Here is a 7,972-nt window from a genome sequence, read left to right as displayed (position 1 = left end):
TGAAAACAGAGAGTGGAGGGAGGGAGTGGGCTGTCTCATTAGGGGGAGAGCAATTAGGAGTATGTTGTCGTTGTTAGGTGCCATTGAGTCGGTTCTGACTCATAGCGACCCTATGCACAGCAAAATGAAACACTGCCCAGTCCTGAGCCATCCTTACAATTGTTGTTATGCTTGAGCTCATTGTTGCAGCCACTGTGTCAATCCACCTCTCTGAGGGTCTTCCTCTTTTCCGCTGACCCTGTACTCTGCCAAGCATGCTGTCCTTCTCCAGGGACTGATCCCTCCTGACAACATGTCCAAAGTATGTAAGCCACAGTTTCGCCATTCTTGCCTCTAAGGAGCATTCTGGCCGCACTTCTTCCAAGACAGATTAGTTCGTTCTTTTTGCAGTCCGTGGTATATTCAAATTCTTCTCCAACACCACAATTCAAAGGAGTCAACTCTTCTTCGCTCTTCCTTATTCATTGTCCAGCTTTCACATGCATATAATGTGATTGAAAATACCATGGCTTGGGTCAGGCACACCTTAGTCTTCAGGGTGATGTCTTTGCTCTCCAACACTTTGAAGAGGTCCTTTGCAGCAGATTTACCCAATGCAATGCATCTTTTGATTTTTTGACTGCTGCTTCCATGGCTGTTGATTGTGGATCCAAGGAAAATGAAATCCTTGACAACTTCAATCTTTTCTCTGTTTATCATGATGTTGCTCATTGGTCCAGTTGTGAGGATTTTTGTTTTCTTCATGTTGAGGCATACTCCATACTGAAGCCTGTGGTCTTTGATCTTCATTAGTAAGTGCTTCAAGTCCTCTTCACTTTCAGCAAGCAAGGTTGTGTCATCTGCATAACGCAGGTTGTTAATGAGTCTCCCTCCAATCCTGATGCCCTGTTCTTCTTCATATAATCCAGCTTCTCGTATTATTTGTTCAGCATACAGATTAAATAGGCATGGTGAAAGAATGCAACCCTGATGCACACCTTTCCTGACTTTAGAACAATCAGTATCCCCTTGTTCTACAACTGCCTCTTGATCTATGTAAAGGCTCCTCATGGGCACAATTAAGTGTTCTGGAATTCCCATTCTTTGCAGTGTTATCCATAGTTTGTTATGATCCACACAGTCGAATGCCTTTGCATAGTCAAAACACAGGTAAACATCCCTCTGGTATTCTCTGCTTTCAGCCAGGATCCATCTGACATCAGCAATGAAATCCCTGGTTCCACAACCTCTTCTGAAACCAGTCTGAATTTCTGGAATTTTCCTGTCAATATACTGTTCCAGCCGTTTTTGAATGATCTTCAGCAAAATTTTACTTGCGTTTGATATTAATGATATTGTTCTATAATTTCCACATTCAGTTGGATCACCTTGCTTGAGAATAGGCATAAATATGGATCTCTTGCAACCAGTTGACCAGCAAGCTGTCTTCCATATTTCTTGGCACAGATGAGTGAGCACCTCCAGCGCTGCATCTGTTTGTTGAAACATCTCAATTGATATTCCATCAATTCCTGGAGCCTTGTTTTTCGCTAATGCCGTCAGAGCAGCTTGGACTTCTTCCTTCAGTACCATCCAGTTCCTGATCATATGCCACCTCTTTTTGGTATAATGACTCTGTATATTCCTTTCATCTTCTTTTGATACTTCCTGCGTCATTTAATATTTTCCCCATGGAATCCTTCACTATTGCAACTGGAGGCTTGAATTTTTTTCTTCAGTTCTTTCAGCTCGAGAAACGCCGAGCGTGTTCTTCCCTTTTGGTTTTCCATCTCTGGTTCTTTGCACATGTCATTATAATACTTTACTTTGTCTTCTCGAGAGGCCCTTTGAAATTTCCTGTTCAGTTCTTTTACTTCATCAATTCTTCCTTTTGCTTTAGCTGCTCGGTGCTCAAGAGCAAGTTTCAGAGTCTCCTCTGAAACCCATCTTGGTCTTGTCTTTCTTTCTTGTCTTTTCAGTGACCTCTTGCTTTCTTCATGGATGATGTCCTTGATGTCATTCCACAACTCATCTGGTCTTCGGTCACTAGTGTTCAATGCATCAAATCTATTCTTGAGATGGTCTCTAAATTCAGGTGGGATATACTCAAGGTCATATTTTGGCTCTCGTGGACTTGCTCTGATTTTCTTCAGTTTCAGCTTGCACTTGCATATGAGCAATTGATGATCTGTCCCACAGTCGGCCCCTGGCCTTGTTCTGACTGATGATATTGAGCTTTTCCATTGTCTCTTTCCACAGATGTAATCAATTTGATTTCTGTGTGTTCCATCTGGCAAGGTCCACCTGTATAGTCACCGTTTATGTTGGTGAAAGAAGGTATTTGCAATGAAGAAGTTGCTGGTCTTGCAAAATTCTATTATTCGATCTTTCCCCCACATGTCTGTCAGTTGTGGTACTGTAGGGGCTTGTGTGTTGCTGTGATGGTGGAAGCTATGCCACCAGTATTCAGATACCAGCAGGGTCACCCATGGAGGACAGGTTTCAGCTGAGCTTCCAGACTAAGACAGACTAGGAAGAAGGACCCGGCAGTCTACTTCTGAAAAGCATTAGCCAGTGAAAACCTTATGAATAGCAGTGAAACATTGTCTTATATAGTGCTGGAAGATGAGCCTCCAAGGTTGGAAGGCACTCAAAAGATGATGGGAAGAGGTAAGTCCTCAAAGTAGAGTCGATCTTAATGACGTGGATGGAGTAAAGCTCTGAGGACCTTCATTTGCTGATGTGGCACAACTCAAAATGAAAAGAAACAGCTGTAAACATCCATTAGTAACTGGAACCTGGATTGTACTAAGTATGAATCTAGGAAAATTGGAAATCGTCAAAAATGAAATGGAATGCATAAACATCGATATCCTAGGCATTAGTGAGCTGAAATGGGCTGGTATTGGCCATTTTGAACTGGACAATCATATAGCCTATTATGCTGGGAATGACAACTTGAAGAGGAATGGTGTTGCATTTATTGTCAAAAAGAGCATTTCAAGATCTATCCTGAATTACAAGGCTGTCAGTAATAGGATAATATCATACGCCTACAAGGAAGACCAGTTAATAAGACTATTATTCGAATTTACGCACCAACACTAGGGCCAAAGATGAAGAAATAGAAGATTTTTATCAGCTGCTGCAGTCTGAAATTGATCGAACATGCAATCAAGATGCATTGATAATTACTGGCGATTGGAATGGAAAGTTGGAAACAAAGAAGAAGGATCAGTAGTTGGAAAATATGGCCTTGGTGGTAGAAAGAATGCCAGAGATCGAATGATAGGAGTATGTAGCAAGGTGCATATATGTTTTTGTGTGAGAGACTGACTTGATTTGTAAACTTTCACTTACAGCACGATAAAAATTAAAAAACAAAACAAAACTAGCCAGACTTGAAAAAAAAAAAGACCAGGCTTACTTGCCTGACAGAGACTGGAGAAACCTCAAGAGAATGGCCCCCAGACACTCTTTTATGTCAGTAATGAAGTCACTCCTGAGGTTCACCCTTCAGCCAAAAAATTAGACAGGCGTATAAAACAAAACGAGACTAAAGGTTCACACCAGCTCAGGGGCAAGGACTAGAAGGCAGGCGGTGAGAGAAAAGCTGGTAATAGGGAACCCAGTGCCGAGAAGTGAGAGTGTTGATATGTTATGGGGTTGTTAACCAATGTCATAACTAACTGTTTAATAAGAAGCTAGTTTATTCTGTAAACTTTCATCCTAAGTACAATGAAAAAAATTAAAAAAAAATTTTTATTTCAAATGAGAAAGTGACATAATTTTTGTTAATGTTCTAGTTTGAGGATGAAGAGACTTTTATTCAATCTCCAATCAAGAAAGAGATAAAAGAATTATCATGCCTGTGAATTACAGGCTTGCATTACGTCACTATCTGGCATTCCCATCTATGGGACATGGGAAAATCATACACTCTCACTTGATCTCACTTTGTTTATCTAAAACTACTGGATGTTAAGGTCACTTATGTCCTTAATATATTATAGTTTTGAAATTTAAACAAAACTCTGTTTTTCACTTGGTACGTAGGTCACTATGCTTTCTTGGTTTCCTTTCACTCTTTCACCTCTTCTTCCTCATTTCTCTGACTTCTAAATATTGAAGTACCCCAGGGTTCGGAACTTATGCTTTTCTCCTTCTTCCTACACTCAATCATTTGATGATCTCATCCGCTTTCATGTATATAAACACCGTGATTTTTCAACTTAGGTCTCTTTTCATCTGAACTGAATTTTTTTTTTTGTCATTATTCTTTATAAAAAAACTAAGCATGACTCTTGCAGGCAGCATACCCAGCAGGGCCCTTCCAGTAGGTACATTATCAATTAGGTAGCAGAAAAGATAATTCTGAGTTAGCCTTTTTTTTCCCCATGCCTGCCCTGTTTTTTCTTATAGTTATTTGCACTTTGCTTCTGGTAGTCCAGAGTTGCCTGTTGGCCTCTGTTAGCTGAAATCCTCTCATTGAGATATTTATTTCAGCTGGGTATTTTTCTAAATCCATCTACAGACTGCAAATATACTTAGTAACTGAGTTTTTCAGAGATGTTAGCTCACATCTCCATTTTCTCATGTATTTCTCAAGATCTTGGTTTTTCATCTTGAGAATATATTTACATGGTGAGTGGTTGAATCGTGTATGATAAATCCACTCCAACATTTCTATCTTCCTAAGTTTTTGAATTATATTTTCTCCTGCCAGCAAATTTACTATGTCTCCAATTCATTTAATCTGGGCTACTTCTGAGGCCGAGTTCAGTCAACCAGCCATGTTAATAATTATAATCTTCCTAGAACTTTGTTACATCCACATATTGATAAATTTTGTCAATTCCAAATTGCACAATTCTCCTTTGTCTACTATGTCCAAACCTACTCCTATGCATACTGCCTGCATTATAAATTAATTAAAATGTCCACTGTTTTATGTGTAAGCCTCCTCCTGAGGCTGACGTTTGTCTTATTACTCCCTGAGGCATCCTAGGATCTGATTCTAGTTATAAATCTGGAGACAATAAGCAGTGGTGGGAGTGAGGTATGAAGAGAATTGGCCTTTTCTTGTAGGCATTCTGCATTTTAAGAAAGGCAGAGGTATTATTACCAGACTGAGAACAAGAAACCCTATTTTATCTGGCTAGAAGAACTTAATATGAAACAGGATTATGTAAAGGGGATTCTTCCATAAACTCCATTTAAATTTCCGGGGCCCTACTTTTTACTCTTTCTCAATTGTATAGTTAACAATTAGAGAGTTTGAAAAGCTATTTAAATTTATGTTGAAGTTTGGTGATCTTTAGAGTTAAGATTTATATATTTTTTTGTTATCTCAAGCCTGTGGCAAAAAAGATGAGCTTTTAAATATTTATTCATATTTATGTATTTATTTTAGCACATTCAGAGAAACACCATAGCTTTCCTTCTGCACCTTGAAAAAGAAGTTAGGAATTTGAGCTTGTTATTTTCTCTGTCCATTACTAATAGAAGGACCAACGCTCACATGTAATCCTAGAATCCTCATGACATTTAAATTTACTATGGCGTAGTAGATGCCAGAGCCCTGGTGGCACAGTGGTTAAGAACTCAGCTGCTGACCAAAAGGTTGGTAGTTCGAATCCACTAGCCTTTCCTTGGGAACCATATGGGGCAGTTCTACTCTGTCCAATAGGGTTGCTATGAGTGGAAATTGGCTGGACAGTAATGGGTTAGTAGATGCCACTCATTTTCTTAAGCCTTGGCTTCAAAGTGAAAATCATTCCAGATGATCATGGATGATAAATTACTTTACAGGTGATCATAGGTCACTGTTTTCCAAGGATTGCCAAACTTTCATCGCTTGCTACAAACTGGATATTTTGTCCAAATTTTACTTATAACAGGGACAGGGATTTGATCCTAGAGTCTCTCCATCTTCTGTGTTTCTGTTGCCTACTACAATTACTGTTATCAGTTGCTAGACTAGTTGCAAATAAACTAAACCAACTTTTGCGTATTTAAGCATAAATGTAATACGAGGATTTTATCTGCAGTTCAGAGAAACACAGAGAAAGCTATAGAACCCAGGTTCATAAAATGAACAGGAACAAAGGGAATGCTAGACATTAAGAGTCATATTTAGAATGAAGCCCCTGAAGCAGCCTGGTGAAGTCATCATTATTACTAGACACCAATTGCTGTTTCTGGCACAACTGACCCAACTTTTTTTGAAATCTAGCTACTGCTGCCTCTACTACAGCTGTGAACACCACAAAAATAGATTCTCTATTCTCCCTGTTTCTTTGAATCACTACTGTAGGCAGGAAAATGGTCCCTCAAATATGTCCACATCCTAATGTCTGGAACTTGTGAGAATGTTATGTTACATGGCAAGGAGGAATTAAGGTTGGAAATGGAATTAAGGTTGCTAATCAGCTGACCTTAAAATGGAAAGATTAACCTGAATTATCCATATGGTCCCATTGGAACCTCAGGGATCCTTATAAGTGATGCAGGGAGGTAGGAGAATCAGTGTCAGGTGATGTAATGTGAGAAGACTCAATTGATCATCTGTGGTTTTGAAGTTAAAAGGGGGCCATGAACCAAGGAATGTGGGCAACCTTTTTGAAAAGGCAAGAATACGGATTCTTTCTAGAGGCTCTAAAATGAACGCAGGCTTGCTGACGCCTGGATGTTAGCCCGGCAACCCACTTCAGACTTCTGATCTCCAGAAATGTAAGATAGTAACTGCATTGTTTTAAGTCACTAAGTTTGTGGTAACTTGTTACAATAGTAATAGGAAACTAATAAAACTCTCCACAATGAAATTATTAGGCGTGTGTTATGGGCTGATTTGTGTCCCTTCCCCCCCAAAATACTATAAAGTCTTAACCCCCAGGACCTGTGAATGCAATCTTATTTGAATGGCTCTTTGCAGATGTAATTCATTAACATGATGTCATTAGGGTTAGCCCCAATCTGACTGGTGTCCTTACAAAAGCAGAGAGGAGAATGCTATGTGAAGACACACAGACACACACAAAGAAAGACGGCCATGCAAAGACAGAGGCTGGGATTGGAGTGATGCAGCTACAAGCCAAAGAACTCCCAATAGTGTGGCTACTACCAGAAGCTAGGAAGAGGCAAGGTGGAATTCTACCAGAGTCTCAGAGGAAGCATGGCCCTCCTGACACCTTAATTTTGGACTTCTAGCCTCCAAAACTGTGAGAGAATAAAATTCTGTTGTTTTATTTGACCCAGTTTGTGGTTTTGTTATGGAAACCCTAGGAAATAATACAGCGTTTGTATCTGATTGGCTAAATTTAGGTCACATACCTCAACCCTAACCGCAAGGGAGACTGGAAAAACCAGTGTCTGACATTTCTGGCTTAAGGGTTTAGATGCTTGGCAGTAAAAAAAAAACTAACAAACATAGATACATACACATTTTTAACTATAGTTTATTCATTAATTTGAACAACAATAAGTTAGAGCTATAAGTAGTAAATTATCTACTGCCCATGATACGTTAAGTTAAAAATGAAGGAAGAAGAAGATTGTATTTCATATATGTCCCTTTATCTAAAATAAAACTCAAAGTCATCTAATTTGTTAATCCATACTGTTGGCTATTGGCATGTGTTCCTTCTCTCTCTGTGTATACCTAAAATATCTCTAGAAGGATACCTTAGAAACTGTTTACATTGGTATCCTCTAGGATGGAGCTAAGGGGACTAAAAGTCTGACATTTGACTGATAGGATTTTTATTATTATTGTTATTATTTTTATTAACAATACATGGAGTAAATTTCAATCTATAAAGTCAAATGTGTAAGACCATACTACTTTACTTATAGTAACTCAAAGATTAAGAACTTGATGGTGGAGAAGGGACTGACCCAAGAGGGCAGTGAGGCAGTGTGTGGAGGTAGTAGACTAAGCATAAATTTATTAATGTTCATAGTATCAACTTGGAAGCTTAGTGGCGTAGTGGTT

The sequence above is a fragment of the Elephas maximus genome, chromosome 6 (genome assembly GCF_024166365.1).
Source record: "Elephas maximus indicus isolate mEleMax1 chromosome 6, mEleMax1 primary haplotype, whole genome shotgun sequence".
Taxonomy (NCBI): Eukaryota; Metazoa; Chordata; class Mammalia; order Proboscidea; family Elephantidae; genus Elephas; species Elephas maximus.
The sequence above is the reverse complement of the archived record's forward strand: the minus strand, read 5'-3'. Positions refer to the sequence as shown.